Consider the following 16,311-nt stretch of genomic DNA (forward strand, 5'->3'; position numbering starts at 1 on the left):
CTTTTCCAGTTTTTAGTCATATACAGTTCAAATTAATTTGGAATGCAGTTCAATTTATGTGTATTTCAGATTTCACTGCTCAGAGCACAGTGTATTTTCCTTTTTATGATAGTTATACTGAGATTAAAAGAGATACAGTTGCAGGCTCTGGATCAAGTCATAGCTGAAATGTTATCTTTTTTCATTTATTTTAATGGAGCTACTCCCTGAACTACTAGTAAATGTGAACAAGACTGGTTAATGTGAATTTAAAAGAAATCCATGAGCTTATTAAGTGTGAAAATTTTCATTGACAGAAGGAAAATCATTATATTTCTGCAGATCTTTATAGCAGTGTTGCAAACAGGGAAATCAGGGTGTGTGATAAGATGAGGGGTAATGGTTTTAAACTAAAAGAAAGTAGATTTAGATTAGATATAAGGAGGAAATTCTTCTCTCAGAGGGTGGTGAGGCACTGGCACAGGCTGCCCAGAGAAGCTGTGGATGCCCCATCCCTGGAGGTGCTCAAGGCCAGGCTGGATGGGGCTTTAGGCACCCTGGTCTGGTGGGAGGTGTCCCTGCCTATGGCAGGAGGTTGGAACTGGATGGTCCTTAAGGTCCTTTCCAAACCAAGCTAACTTCAGGGTATATAATTTAAGATTTAAAAAAATCATAAAAGTCCAGATGTATTTCAAATTATATAAAGGAAATTTTCTCATAGGTTGAGAAGAGAGCACAACCATTTTTTCCTCTAAGAAATACTTTTTAACTCTCTCTTACTTTATATTTTTCTTTCAACTGCATATATGCTTAAGCAACTCCAGTCATGCCAGAAGTACAACTAACAAAATTTTAAGAATTTATCTTATATTTGCTCAGCATTTGCTTTAAAGTTCCTTATATATCATTTTCCCAGGGAAAGCATACAACATTTCTGTTTAGTACATTTAACAAATGCAGATTTATTTAAACAATCCAACCTTGATTTAGAAATCCAAAGTTCTCTTTGTAGAAAAGCAGAAATATTTGTCTGTGAAGCACTTGCTGGTATTTCACTCAGTCCTTCAAAGCTAAGAAATAATGTAGCAGATTTAACACTCTGTAAAATACTGCATTTTATGAGCATCACGGTGATGAACATCTCATCCCCGAGTGAGTACCAGCCTGTTAGCACAGGGATTAGGGAAGGCATTTATACAATCTGCCCAAAGTGGAATAGTAGAAAGAAGCATCCTGCAGGTCCTGCTTCTCTCTAGTTCTGGAAGCTCTGTCTGTGCTTGCCACATGTATTTAGAGGTGGCTTAATTCTTATCTACAGTCCAGTGTGTATCCCAGCATAGGTTAACCTTTTTAAAAGCAGTGTTAATACCTGCACTCTCCTCAGTGACTGTGGGAATGTGATTTTGAACTCTGGACATGCTCCAAAATAGCTCTTGCATGCTTAAAGTACAACGTAGATGCAACTTACACTTGGAAATATGGGGGAGCAATCCTGGATCAGGTTTCATCTTCTCCATTGGTTTTGGATTTTAAGTGCTCTAATCACCTTAGCTGTTTACAATATTGGTTTTTAGCAGTAAAAGGGCAGCACATTTCTGAATTCCAACAAGGCCTGTCAACAAGAACCTAAGTAGTCATGTCCAGCTCTGAAGCCCAGTTTAACATGCCACTGCATGTCATGAGTTTGACACCTAAAGTTTAGGTGACAGATTTTTAGGCATACTTCATCTGGTGTTACCGTGGAGCCAGAAAGAGAAGAGTTTAATTCCAGAAGTACTTGTGGTAAAACAACTTTAACTGTAGCATTGATAATTGGTTTTGAAGAACAAGAAATCAAGTGACTCTGGTCAGCTGCCTTTGCTCCCCAGTCCTGTAGATCCTTCTGGATCTAAACAACAATTGCCTTTAAACTGAAGGAGGTAGTTCTTGGTAGCTTGCACTTAGAGAGAATTGGTCATCACAGAGAATGATAAAACTCCTGTAAAAAACAGCTTGAATAATTTAATTCACTGAAAATTCACTGAGGTGCAGAGAATGGAGGTAAAAATTATTTTAACCATTACTCAGTAACTAAAGACAAACGACAGATGTGCAGGATAGCTGGCTGAAGTAGCAGCTCTTGGTTTGCTTTGCTAGTAAAATTAGCTCGTTTTCCCCTTTGTTTTAAACTACATTTCATTTTACATTGTATGTTCCAAAGAGGCATCATTAATTTTTTCAGTTATTCTGCTATCATCCCCATGTCCCCTGTGGCTTTGGGTTACAGTTTGTGATTATTTATTGGGAAAGCTCCTGGTGTCAGTGCATCTGTGCAGGACTGTGTTTGGAAAGAAAAAAAACTGTGGTGGTGCTGTGAGATGTCCAGAAGGTCTCTGGATGTTCAGGCTGCAAATTCCATAAAGCAGCTTGCCAAACATACACAGCAAAACTGGAAACTTTGGTGAATTTCCATCAGCTGCACTGAAAGGAAAAAAAAAAAAAAAAAGAAAAAAAAGAATTGATGGTCCTGTAGTCATCATGGGCTGGAAGATACATTGCTATATACAGCAACTAACTCTGTGTCCTCTAAACTCTTTCTTTCCTTTGCATGGGTAGTTAAACACTGTTGTCAGAAGTCTGGCACAGTTCACGAGCAGGATTCCTTCTGTCGTCCACTCATCAGTTGCTGGCTCTTACAAGGTGCTGCCAGGAGAGAAGGAAATTACTTGCAGTCGGTACAAAAGCACACTGGCCCTGGCGCCCGGCCCACTGAGCAGACGTGGGAGAGGAGTGCCTGTGCAGGGGAGCGCGGCTGCTTGGGCATGGCAGTGATGGTCCCAGTCCTGTGTTTTCACACAGCTTTCCATCAATCTTTGGAATTCAAGGGACACTTGAATTCAAGAGCTGACTCAGCCCGTAACAGCATGGCTCCAGTAACTTGTGCAACCTCCGTTAAAATCTCCTGGTAAAATCTCGACCATGTCGCAATCAATGGGAAGGTTTGAAGGCAGGAGGTTACCGGAGACTTGAGTGGGATTAGTTTTGTCTTGTGGGCCTAGACTTGGCTTATAATAAAAAATTTCCAAATTGCTTTAAAGATGCTGAAAATGTGTTGTGCCTGTTGAATCATAGTTGTTGTGCCTGTTGACTTCTGTAGGACATGGATTGGATGTTCACATTTCAAAAGATAATTTTTTTATTTGCTAACCTAGATGAGAATTTAAGAGCAAGTTTTGACTCTCAAATTTGAGCTTTCAGCTACTTCATTATTGTAAGGAAAGCTTGAGAAACATACCCTAGAAATATGTAGCTACTCTTTAGGTGATCATGTAGAAATCCAACAACACTGTATAGCCATCTAAAACTCTCCTAGAAGTGCATGTTTTCTGTTGCTTACCAGTGCCAGTGGGCAATCAGCTGGGACTTTCTTTTGTGTGACGTATTATTCCCTGCTTGCTTTCTTTGCCCTCACTGTTTATAAAAAGCTGAATACAAAAATAGAACTTAGTGAAAATCAGATTCATGCATGAATGTGGCATTCAGGAGGTTTTTTTTCTTTGTTTTAAGGCAATGCTTGTTTGATGTAACCCATATTGTTTTGGCTCTGTGACTGTACATACCAGTGAATGTTTTTGAGTCCTTTTGCAATGAACTAGAGGATCATATGTTTAGCTTTCGTGATTCCAGAATCTTAACACCATCTCCTAGCCAGTGACCCCATAATGCATGTTCCATTTACATGACCAAATCTCATCGCTGTATGTCTGTGTATGCTGTGGGGTTCAGAGCAGTGAAGACTGCTGTAGTTAGGTGTGCGAGATGAAATGAAATACAACTCCAAGTGTTACACAAGGAATTTCTGCAAAGATGATATTTAAGGATAGTTACTGAGGAGAAACTATTATGAACTTCGAAATTAGCTTGCTTTATAAGACTGAGCAAAAGATATTTCCTTTTTTTTTTTTAATGTACACACAGTGAACATTGGCAGCTAGTAGCTGTACAAGCAGAGATTTTTATTAATTGGTATGATTCATTCTTTTAAATAAAGCTTTGTAAGTGTTTTATATATGTGCTCTGAGGAGATAGTTAAGGTTTTGTTTTGTTTTGTTTTGTTTTGTTTTGTTTTGTTTTCTTCAGAATGATTACTGACAAAGGATATATAAACAGACAGGTTGACTTTAAGGATGAGTCATTCAGATACAAATGGTAAGTAAAACCAGTTATTTGCATTGTGCTTTTTGAAATTTTTGCTTAATATACAATGCAACATGGACAAATTTTAGGTCTAACACATATAGTTTCCTTTTTTAAGCCTTACAGGTTACCATTCTGATAGTGACATTCTTTTCATCTCCTAAAAACACTTAATGAAGAAGATTTCCATTTAGAAATTATTTCATGCCTTTAAAGACTTTTTTATATATGCATTTATATACACTCTGTCATGTGAGAAAGATGGCAAGGAACTGCCTCTGTACAAAGTTGACTGATTCTACTGAAAGTGCTTAATTATTCAGTACAAGAATACTTTGACTGCAGGGTAATTTATTATAATATATTCACAGATGTGAAGGTTGAAACGTTTCAAGGGATAACACCACTTTCTTCAGAAGACTCTTGATAATCAAATAGGAACAACAGAAAGATCTTTCACTGATTCATGGCCTACTTTCTATCTGCCCATTTTCTTTTAAACTGTTTTTATAAAGAAAGACAAATTATTTGATTCTACTGCTCTTCTGTTCCTCCATCCATCCATCCACTTGTCTAACAGTCCAATAGTAATTTCTGAACCTGGTAGTCAATTTTAACTAAATTTGACTGAGGATTAGAGGTCTCAGAACTATTAAGGTCTTGCATATTTCATGAAAATTGATACTAAAGGAGAGAGACTTAAATCAGTGCCCCTGCTGAGTTCAGTTGCAGCTTGCCACGGGGAATCTGCTTAACTGACTGCAAGTTCACAAATGTAAAGTTAAACAAACTTAAGTACAGGCTAGCTCAAACCTTAATTTTGTAGTGAGTGAACAACAATGGTGGTTGGTGTTCTTTTTGTTTGTTTTGTTTTAATTTTTGCAGAAAAGATTTAGACATTAGAAAGAAATTCTTTACTCAAAGAGTTGTGAGGCACTGGAGCAGGTTGCCCAGAGAAGCTGCGGATGCCCCATCTCTGCAGGGATTCAAGACCAGGTTAGATGGGGCTTTGAGCAACTTGATCTATTTGGAGGTGTCCCTGCCCATGGCAGGGGGGTTGGAACAAGGTGATCTTTAAGGTCACTTCCAACCCAAACTATTCTGTGATTCTGTAATTTTCTCTTTGCTTTTGACCCTCCCTTGGCTTTTCATCATGGCAATGGAGTTTCTTGATTTTTCAGCAAGAAGCTGGAAAGGGGTTTTTAATACTGTGCTGGAATAGATGTCTGCTGAGTTTCAGACATTTTTGAGGTAGTAACCTATATGGTAAGCTTGCAGTTCAGAGATAACTAACAGATCATATTCTGTGACTAGTTATGAGAAATCTGCAGAAGTTATACTTTGCTTCACTTTCATTTTAGATTCTCATAAATTTTTTTATTGGATAACTGAAATGATTTGTTTTGGAGGGAGTTAATGAAATCCCTCATGGTAATGTGATAGGATAATTAAGGTTTTCTACTATTGCAATTTATATTGCTTTAAATATTTTTAACATGGTTTAATTTCATTTCTTGCCAAAGAGCGCTCTTGTTTTCACAGCAGCTGCTGGTTTTATCTGTAAAAGTGCATGGTAGTGTAGCTTGGAGTCCGTCTTTTCTCAGGCAAAAGTCCCATTCTTTTCAGGATTAAGCTTTTATTTTTGTTAATAATAATGGGGTTTAATCTCAGTTAGTCCTCAGTGGGAATACAGAGATAAATATTTGAACAAATCTCTTTATTAAACCATTTGTTCTGTTGGAGTTGAAACATCTGACAGTCACCCAAATGGTGCCAATGAACCTGACTGATGTGCGCTTCCAACTTGCAAAAGGAAACTGGTATTCATAATCCTGTATTCACAGGCTTTCAGGCTGGTACTCTGCTGCCAGAGAAAACAATATATAGCTACCTGGCACCAGACTCACTGCCCTGCCTTGAAGCTTAGCTTCCTAGAACTTGGCACATCACCCTGTGGCTGATGCTCCCCTCTACATGAAGTCTGCAGCTATCCATGTTGGCTGGCATGGGCAGTGCAGGTAAACATGCAATAAGGGTTATGGGGGCAGTGGCGTGGTGGAAGGAGTAGCTGTTTGCACTCTGTTATCCCCTCCTGATGTTCAATCTGTGTCTTGAGACACTGTGCTCTTCTAAGGTTTGCAAGTTTGTGCTGAATGTGTAGCTCAAATTCAAGGGTTGACATACGCCGTCCATTGGACATTCGGCTATTGCGTCTTTGAGAAGCTGTGCTAATTCTTCCAGAGCTGGCTCAGAGGTGTCTCCTTTAAAGTGGTGTGCCTGGTGACGCAATCGTACAATTTCTTTTCACTTTCCTCCATTGAAATTACAGATCCAAGAAGGGGCTTAGTCCTTCTATCTCTCCTTTGATAACTTCTTAAATATCAGGAGTTTCCTATAAAGAAACTAAGATACACTTAGTACATATATGCTGTTAGATGTATCTACTGTACACAGTAATGCCTAGTCCATAGACTGTCTGATACAGAAGTTTTTCAGGGCTACTGCACCCTGAAACAGACTGGTCATGTCCATAGTGTTTGATTCTTCTGAGCCTCATATGGTGCTCTGGTAGCCCTTCAAGTTGCTATTTTTTGTGCGTTTTTGTGATCAGGTGTAATGTGTAGGTTGAACTGCAGTCCCGCAGAGTGGTTGTTTCATTATGGGAATATTACGTATGGGTTGCAGGCTCTGGGGTGTGATATAGAGCAGTGTGGGGTTATTTGGAATAGGGGTGGAGGACTACATGAAGCAGGACCCAAGGAGTGCTGGCTAGCCCGTGCTGTCCTCCGTGGCAGTTCCTAGTGAACTATCCACACAGGTGCTCTTGTGTTTTGATTTGAAGGGAGATAACTGATCTTTTCCAAATGAAACTTAGAGAATAAGTTATCATTTATTCAGTGCGGGTTGTCAGTTTACCACTACCTCGGAGTTTATCGAGGAGCTAAACATAGCATAGACAGGTCCCCATGTGATGTATTTTGTCTACTGGAAGATATGATGTCATACTGTGGTATTGCATGATACAAAGCAGAATACCTAGCTCCTGGGGCAGTTTCTGGAGTGGCTAGTGCTTCAACTATAAATCACCAGATTTCAACAGGTCTGGAACTTGCAGCCTTTGCTATTTTCATAGCCTCGATCATGATCCTAACCATAAGGAAAATACTGCATGGCTTAAGGCAGCACAAGAAAGTTAGAAAACATTTTCCTTAGCTTGATACAACTTTTTTTTTTCTTTTTTTTTAACATCTCTTTGCTTATGATCATCATTTTAGGTCATTTTCACACTTCATCCCCTTTTGTGATTTTGTAGTATTGTACAGAATTGCCTGCAATATTGATATACGTATTAAAACAAAACAAAAACATCAGTTCAGTTCTTTCACCATTGTTGAATGAAACTGTTGTTTCAGATCATGGAAAATAAGATCCATTGGGTATTTGGATCCTTCTGGATACTAAAATGTTTTCTGTCATCACTCAAAGCACTGGGCTATTGACTAAGCATCATACTGGGGTCTGAGTCACAGAGGACTATACTAATGTCTGAATTCATACGTGCTTCCCTGGAAGCATCTACACAGTCATTTTGTGTTTTCCCAAGTTTTTTTTCCCAAATTTTCCCAATTGTAGGTTCATTAAACTGTCCACACATAGAAGAAGTGAGAACTAGGTGCTTTTTCTAAGTTTTATTCTTTTTCCTTGAGAAAAAATTAGAAGGCATAGTTCATCAGCTTAAGTAATTTTTCTGCTCCTTCACAGCATATGCATATGTTAACATTGTAATGCAAATTAGGAGTGCACTTTTGAAAGAAAACTTCCAATTGTCCCTCCTGACTATGCTCTGCTTTTCATTGTAGGGTAGTCTTGGAGCATATGGAGTAGATTCCTTTGCGTGAAACTAAATGGGAGAATGCACTCCCAGAACACACTTAATGCATGCTAGCCATAAGTAGGGCATTTAGTCCATGGGGCCAGTGTACAGCTCATCCATCCAGAAGTCTTTGCTTAAAAAAAAAAAAAACAAAAAAAAAAACGCACCAAGACCGTTAGTGTGCGTACTGTAAATGTCAGGTCTTGCACACTGTATTTTGCTCTACCAGTTCTGTCCTCTTGGTCTTCTGTTGATGTAGAAGCCACAGTGTACAATACAATACTCAGTGCTTTTGAGGAAAAGAATAACATGACAACAGAAGAACCACTAGTCTTTGTTTCTTTATCTCATTGGAAATTGATTTAACTTCATTATCTCCTTATAGAGAAAGGATGTGTGGGCACCATGCCATCTTGTGTTAGATGTCTAGCTAACCACTAAGGCACTGAACTTTGTCAAGATTCATACTTGGACATCACAAAGAATTAAAATCAGTAGCTTTTTGTGTAGTGTGAGGATGGGGAAAGCAGAGAGTATTTCAGATGTCTATCACTTGTTCTTAGAATGACTTTGTATTTGTTTCAGTGGAGTTACTTGAGAGTTACTCTATTTTAAACAATGAGAAAGATAAGGCCAGTGGCTTGCTGTCCCTGTTTTCTCTGTGCACCCCAAAATACCTTGGAGGCAATTCAAATAAGTGCACTCCATTCTATTTACTTGACTGTCTGATGGCTTAATCATGCAAATAAATGTGTGGATGATATTTATTTCAGTGTCCATCATGTGGTCTGTTTGTATGGTAAAACATACTTTCTTTTTCCCTGAAGAAATAAATTAAATTAAATGAAAAAAAAAATGTAATGCTACAGTTGAGATTTTAAACACACAAAAGTCAGGACATTCAGAATTATGACTCCCTAGGGCTGTAGCTCAGCCGTGTTTACATGTGGTGCATATTAAAGCTGGGATTTCCTCTCCTTTCTGTACTCTCCTGTGTATTTTTCCTCTTTTTCTTTTAGCTCTTTCATACTGTCTGCGCTGGAGCTGCTCCATGGGATTGGTGATCCTGTATGTGCCCAGGCTGACAAGACCGTAAGGGAACAGTTCCCATGCACATGGGACTCCCATACCACTGACAATGGCAGAGGACCATAACAAGGAAAAAGGAGAGCTTGGGGACAGCTCCTGGGACACACAGCAACCTCTTTTTATAGGACATGCCTTCCAGTCCTTTTACCTGCTTTGTTGCCATCCTCTGGATGCATTCAAGTACCTTCATACATCCTTTTTAGGTTGTTGAGACTGGAACTATACACAATATTCAAAGGATCAATAGGTCCTCATTGCCAGGTAGAATACATGTGAGTATCACAGATACCTCTATGAACGAGGTGAGCAGATGATAAGATACCATTTCTCAAGAGTCAGATGTAGACTAAGCTGACTGATGATGAAGGCTGGATGCTTCCCAGCACTCATGGTGGTAAGAATTATCCAAAGAGAGCATGTGAGTACCCACAACAATTTTACTTCCTGGGTCCACATACCCTTTTTTTCCTTGCTTCTTTTGATATTCTGTATTCCTACATAACCTGAATAAAGTACTACATACTCTTTTATATGGTTACCATTTTTTTTACTGGTCTTGTAAATAACTTCCAGTGTTTTCTGACTTGGCACAGTAAAACTCCCCAAAATTCCTTAACAGTACAAATTTCTGAAGGCTGATAGGTGTAAATTGCCCTGAAGAGAATGTTAGTTTGCTTATAGTCCTCCAGGCCAAACTCTGTAATGGAAGAGCTTCTCTGCCCAACTGTTTTCTTTTTATACAAGTGCAAGTCATTATACCAGTCTCCGGATTTTTCAAAAAAATTAAAGTATGTGAGACTGTCATTATTAGTAGCTAAAAGTTCCTGCTTTTTCAATTCTATAAACACTGAGATAATTAAAATATTATTCTAAATCCTTTTGAAATAATAGTTTTGGTTTAGTTATTGCTTGTTAAGCACTTACTGCAGTAAAAATAAACACCTTTCTATTTCAAGTTATACAGGCAGGATATTATTTCTAAGCACCTCAGGGCAAGGATTGTACTTGTCTTTGTATCTGCAAATTACTTATTGGAAGAGGGGTCTTATCCTACACAGGGCTTCTGTATTAACATTAAGTGATGATCTTCATAGTGAAAATAATGAATCTGAATACATGGAATTTTGTAAATGCCAGCAGCCTGTTGTAAAATTATGACAGCACTTTCAACTATTCAATTTTTTCTCCTTAGTTCTTCTACATCAGAATGACAGTTCTGGTGTAATGAGTCTGCTGTGCTTATGACAAACTCAGACCTATTCAGGTTCAATTCACCTTCTCCCAGGTATCACAGAATCACAGAATGCTTGAGGTTGAAAGAGACCTCTGGAGATCATCTAGTCCCTCCTCCCTGCTCAGGCAGGGTCCCCTAGAGCACAGCACCTAGGACTGTGTCCAGGTGGCTTTAGAATTATCTCCAGGAAAGGAGAGTCCACAACCTCTCTGGACAACCTATACCAGTGCTCCGTCACCCACACACTAATGAAGTTTTCCCTCATGTTCAGGCAGAACTTCATGTGTTTCAGCTTGTGCCTTTTGCCTCTCATCCTGTTGCTGGGCACCACTGAGTCTGGGTCTGGCTCAACCTTTTTGACACTCTCTTTTCAGAAACTTTCACACATTGATCACGTCCACTTTGAGCCTTCTCTTTTCCAGGCTGAACAGGCCTAGCTCCCTCAGCTTTTCCTTATGTGTGAGGTGCTCCAGTCCCCTAATCGTATTTGTGGCGTATTTGTTGATGGACTCACTCCAGGTCTCTGCTGCACTGGGGAGCCCAGAACTGGACACAGCACTCCAGGTGAGATCTCATCAGGTCTGGGTAAAGGGACAGGATCACCTCCCTTGGCTTGCTGGCAATGCAGTTCCTAATGCACCCCAGGATACCATTGGCCTTCTTGGCCACAGGGGCGCATTGCTGTCTCATGGTTAACCTGCTGTCCACCAGGACTTCCAAGTCCTTCTCCACAGAACTGCTCTTCAGCAAGTGATAAGCCTGTACTGGTGCTAGGGGTTATTCCTCCCCAGGTGCAGGGCCCTGCACTTGTCTTTGCTGAACTTCATGAAGTTCCTTTCTGCCCAACTCTCCATCCTGTTGTGATCCTTCTGAATGTCAGCTCAGCTCTCTGCTGTATAAACCACTCCCCCCAGTCTTGTATCATCAGCAAACTTGCTGAGGTTGCACAATATCCCTTCATCCAAGTCACGGATGATTAAGTTAAACAATACTGGACCGAGTATTGACCCCTGTGGGACAGCACTAGCTACAGGCTTCCAACTAGACTGTGCCACTGATGGCAACCTTCTGAGCTCTGCCGTTCAGCCAGTTCTCAATACACCTCACCATCCACTCATCCAGCCCACACTTCCTGAACTTGTCTATTGGGATGTATGGGAGGCAGTGTCAAAAGCCTGTGGTACTGTGACTTACTAGTAATACACTAGCTACTAGGTTAGCAGTTCTAGTGAAATAACAACAGTGAAAGTAATCAGTTTGTAATTATTTTTCTGTAATTGCCTTCACACAGTGGCTTCATGTATGTGCCCACTAGTAGTGCCTTGCATGCTAGCATGCTCAGGTAGAGTCTCATAGCATCTGTGTTGACCCCTCAGGACCTTTGGGACCTTCCTTATGAGTTCTGCCTTTTCCTGCAGGTTGATAGTTTTATCCCTTGCAAAGTTCTTGCTTACTTGGTACATGGAGCTGAAATATGAGCAAGGTTAAAGAAGTCCAAAAAATAAAAGCAGATGTAAAAGAATTGGTTTGCATATGTGGTTTTACTCAGTGTTGCCAGTTCAGTTTCTATTTTATAACAGGCTTTGACGATGGATAAATGTTGTATTTTTAGAAAAAGAAAATACTTGCTAGTACAAAGGAAAGTGTATTCCAAGATTTAGTGGAAATTATACTACCTTTTCTTTCTTGGTCTGAAGAAAGAAATTAAATGAACTTATTCAGGCCTGTTTTTGATAAAAGTAGAAACTGAGAGCAATAACAAAATTGGAGAAAATAACAGACATTATGAGAAAATATTGGATGGAGCAGCAATTGCCAGCATGACATTGTAATTGAATGTACTAGATCACTGTTTTTGTTTTTTAATGAAATGCTGTATATAAACCTGTAAAAAGGAGTACCTTTTCTTCCTGCTTAAATATTTACAGATGATATTTGGAAGCTGTTATCAGAGTTAAATTAAAAGAGTGTACTATTTTGTATCTTGTATGTTTGCTTAAACCATATCAGTTCACATTTAATAAGATTTGCTATAAAGAGAACCACAAACTTTAACTTCATAGCATCTGCAGCTTTTTGAGGTTTTTTTAGGGGTTACATATCTGAGTGGATTTATTTAACTCAAATAAGGAATTATGGAAATGATTAAATTTCTTCCATATTTTCATGTCAGGGAAAGGCTTCCAGTTCAGCTTTGCAGTATGGCGGTTCTTTGCATACAGCTAAAATGAGACATTCCACAGAAACAAATATTTGCCATTTTTGTCATCAACACAAGCATATGATATCTGCCATCAGCAGCGGGGAAAGAAAGAAATATTAGAGAAATATTAAAAAACCCTTTTAAACTAAGTCCCAGTAGGTGTATATTGCAAGAGCACCAGTTTTATTCAGAATTATATTGATTTTTCATTTTCATCTTTCACTGTGGTAGGTCTGCCTTAGATCATTTGTTTAAATATGTTGACAAATTTACAAGAGAACTGTTCCAGTTATGTACAACATGCCTGACACTAAAAGCTACAGTTTGGATTTGTACTTGCTTATGAAGGATAACATAGAAAGCAATATGTTTCAACCCACAAAGTGTTATCAAAGATGCATTTTGCAAAGGGCTCCCCATTGACTCATTCTTTGTGTACTGTTATTATAAATGTGAGGCTCTTCTGTCCCGCAGCAAGGATCTGTCTGGCAAGCAAGGTTATTTTCGCATAAATGGAAGATATGGATAATAAGAAAAATGACTTGATAGTTCCCTGTGTCTTTCCTGCTCCTAATGAAAGATTGTTCAATACAATATATTTTGCATTACTTTACCGAGTCCAGTTTTCAATAACTCATGGGATATGATTCTCTATACTTCCCTGATGAAGTCCACTCTTGTATATACCTAGGTATTATAGTCTCTTGTGTGTGTGTGTTTTTAAATTGTTTTGTTTTTTTTTTTGTTGTTATTATTTTTGCTTAAGAGCATTCCTTTACTACCTGTAATGTTTTTTGTATTGCCCTGCACAACTTCTCCCAATGGTAGGGGCTTTGAGTGCTTGTCAACTGTCATGACATAAGAAGAATTTACATTTCTCTAATCTGCCTAAGAGGAACTAGGTCCTTATAGGCTCTCTAGCATCCAGCTGGAACCAGTTAGACTTTTCAAAGCCTCATTTTTGTACCAAGCTCAGATCAACTGGAGAGTGGGGAAAAGAGGAAGCTTGTCCTCTTTTTCCTTCTCATTAGCACAGGATAGCAAGTTTGACATGTAACAGACAAAGAAAGAATGTTTGAGATTTATACACGAATCCTTAGATAGATAAAAATAAATCCTCAGTTTATTCTTAACAGTTATAAAACACATGCTTTCCTTTTTTTTACACCATGTGGTTAGCTAGTAACATGAGGATTCTGGAGGTGACCTAAAACAGAAGCTGTGACTGGGATTTGTACCTAAATTTGATACTTCAGATCTTTCTGAACATCTCAGTCCAGGACTTAGAACATAAGGACATGGATTATGCTGCACCTGGACAGATCTGTCTGCAGCAGTGCTGCAGAATGGTTTCCAAAAGGACTATGAACAACCACAGTGCTGCTAACGTCTCTTTTCTTACATTTTTTTTTCCTATGATTTTTCATATGTTGATGGTGGGAACCGTGAGATGATCAGACATATCTGGAAAAATCAGTAGTCTTTATCATTATTAAATATCAAAAAATGGGTGAAAGAGAAAAACTCATGTCTATTATAGTATTATGCTAATCGTCATTGTCTCTATCTTTCAGCCTCTCTGGAAAAATCTACATTATCCATAGTCTCAGTCCATCTGGGAGAGAAGTATACTGTCTCAGATATGGCTAAGAGAGAGGACCAGGGAAGAAAACTAGTTTTGATTTTATGTGAGTTATCAACATTTGTAATTCTGGCATGTGATCTTTTCTTTATGTTCTAAATGTGCACTGACATCATTGAACTCTTGGAGATGGCCATTACAACAGGAAGGTATGCAACAGCAGAAATGTATTCCTATGTACATATATAATGTCCATTACATGCTTAACTTGGACGCCCATGGTGGGATGTCCTTCCAGAATGTTTCTCCAACTATCCTTGTCCTGTTTCTTATGCTATGGCATATAGACTGGACTAAATGCAATTTAGAGGTGGTAAGTGATTTCAAGAACATCACAGGGACCACCATAGTTGGTAAGACTCGAAACCTATCCAATCTACTTACTCATTGCCATCAACCCCCCTAACTTAGAGTTAACGTGAATGTCCATTGTCCAACATCATAGACTTGTGGGCGGCATGAAACTTTAGGAACTACAGAAAAACCGAGATACCTGTCTGTACCTTTTCTTTTTCACTGGCTTGAAAACTGCTGATAATCCTAAAATAACTAAATACATAATTAAAGGTCCATTCAGTGCTCTGGGACAGTATGATGTGGCTCTTCTGTATGTCTGTAAATGGGCAAATTTGAGCATTTTTTTGAAAGCTGGAGAAACTCACAAGGTTTGCACCCCCACCCTGACTTTTCAACTCAAGAAGCAAGTGCTCTAGCAAACTGCTTGAAACCAGTGGAGGACCACCTGGGTGCTCCAGTCCTTCAGTATGGAAACATGTAGAGGAACATTCTGCCTCATACTGTTAATTGAATGCTTTGCCCTGGAGGGAAAATTCTCTGAATTAAAACATATTCGTTCTCACCTATAAAAATAAATAAATAAATGCATATGTAAATAAACAATTTTCTTTTCTTTTCTTTTCTTTTCTTTTCTTTTCTTTTCTTTTCTTTTCTTTTCTTTTCTTTTCTTTTCTTTTCTTTTCTTTTCTTTTCTTTTCTTTTCTTTTCTTTTCTTTTCTTTTCTTTTCTTTTTTCTTTTCTTTTCTTTTCTTTTCTTTTCTTTTCTTTTCTTTTCTTTTCTTTTCTTTTCTTTTCTTTTCTTTTCTTTTCTTTTCTTTTCTTTTCTTTCTTTTCTTTTCTTTTCTTTTCTTTTCTTTTCTTTTCTTTTCTTTTCTTTTCTTTTCTTTTCTTTTCTTTTCTTTTCTTTTCTTTTCTTTTCTTTTCTTTTCTTTTCTTTTCTTTTCTTTTCTTTTCTTTTCTTTTCTTTTCTTTTCTTTTCTTTTCTTTTCAAAAAAATTTTTAAATTGTGATCAGAATCAAAGCTAATTTAGTAATGTTTAAAACAAGCTGTTCCAGAGCCAATTGAAATTAATGGGAATCTTCCATTGATTTTGGCAATTCTTATTGATGATGAGTGCATTGGCAGCATCTCAGATCAAAGCAGCAGATAGGAGCAAATAAATTTGCTATTTTTTTTCTGAGGAGTCTTGCAGAAGGAGGAGGCCTCTGCAGAATATTTGAACTTCTCGCAGCATACAGACCCTTCCTGTCTTTTCAAATTAACTTGGTTTCAGTCAGTCTTGCTTTAGGGTTTTAGGTATAAGTGAGTTTGGAACTCAAAGCGAAGGTAGAAAGGCCAAACCTTAGCATGATAGATATTTCCCTTGAAAACAGAGTGGGCTTTGTATCTTATTTTAATACCCTACACCAGTCTGTGTACTCTCTTGAGGCATAAATTAGATGATGTTTCCATCAATATGCATAATTACTAATTAGGAATAATATTTTATAAAATATAGTTCAACTATGGTTCTTAAGCAGGTGACCCTTTGTTTATGTCTGTAGTACATACATGCATAACGTATTATCCCCAAACAGATAACATATTTCCCAGATTCATTACCTGGTGTCAGAAAGGGTATTTCTCTCTTTACATGCAAATTTACCTGGTGAAAATTTCATGGAGATAAGAGAAGAAAAATGCAGAAAAGCAGAGGGTTTCTGTTCTCATATAGGTATAAAGGGAGATGTCACTGTAATGGTAAGAGTGTGATTAATTGAAGTCGTTTTTAAACTATTGAACTTCAGGAGAAATGAAAGTTTCTAGAAAATGTCTT

At 38.2% G+C, this 16,311-nt stretch overlaps 2 long non-coding RNA genes across 2 annotated transcripts; one reads left to right on the forward strand and one right to left on the reverse strand.

Annotated features, from left to right (window-relative positions):
• Nucleotides 1–2,107: 2,107 nt before the first annotated feature.
• On the reverse strand, nt 2,108–3,639 carry LOC125183331 (uncharacterized). Its single transcript, XR_007165158.2, has 4 exons — nt 3,579–3,639; nt 3,356–3,443; nt 2,535–2,661; nt 2,108–2,439 (listed from the first exon to the last, which is right to left on the reverse strand). It is a non-coding gene; the product is annotated as an uncharacterized lncRNA (long non-coding RNA).
• A 57-nt stretch (nt 3,640–3,696) lies between these two features.
• On the forward strand, nt 3,697–9,389 carry LOC136789789 (uncharacterized). Its single transcript, XR_010828765.1, has 3 exons — nt 3,697–3,768; nt 4,099–4,167; nt 9,049–9,389. It is a non-coding gene; the product is annotated as an uncharacterized lncRNA (long non-coding RNA).
• Nucleotides 9,390–16,311: the final 6,922 nt, after the last annotated feature.

The sequence above is a fragment of the Anser cygnoides genome, chromosome 2 (genome assembly GCF_040182565.1).
Source record: "Anser cygnoides isolate HZ-2024a breed goose chromosome 2, Taihu_goose_T2T_genome, whole genome shotgun sequence".
Taxonomy (NCBI): domain Eukaryota; kingdom Metazoa; phylum Chordata; class Aves; order Anseriformes; family Anatidae; genus Anser; species Anser cygnoides.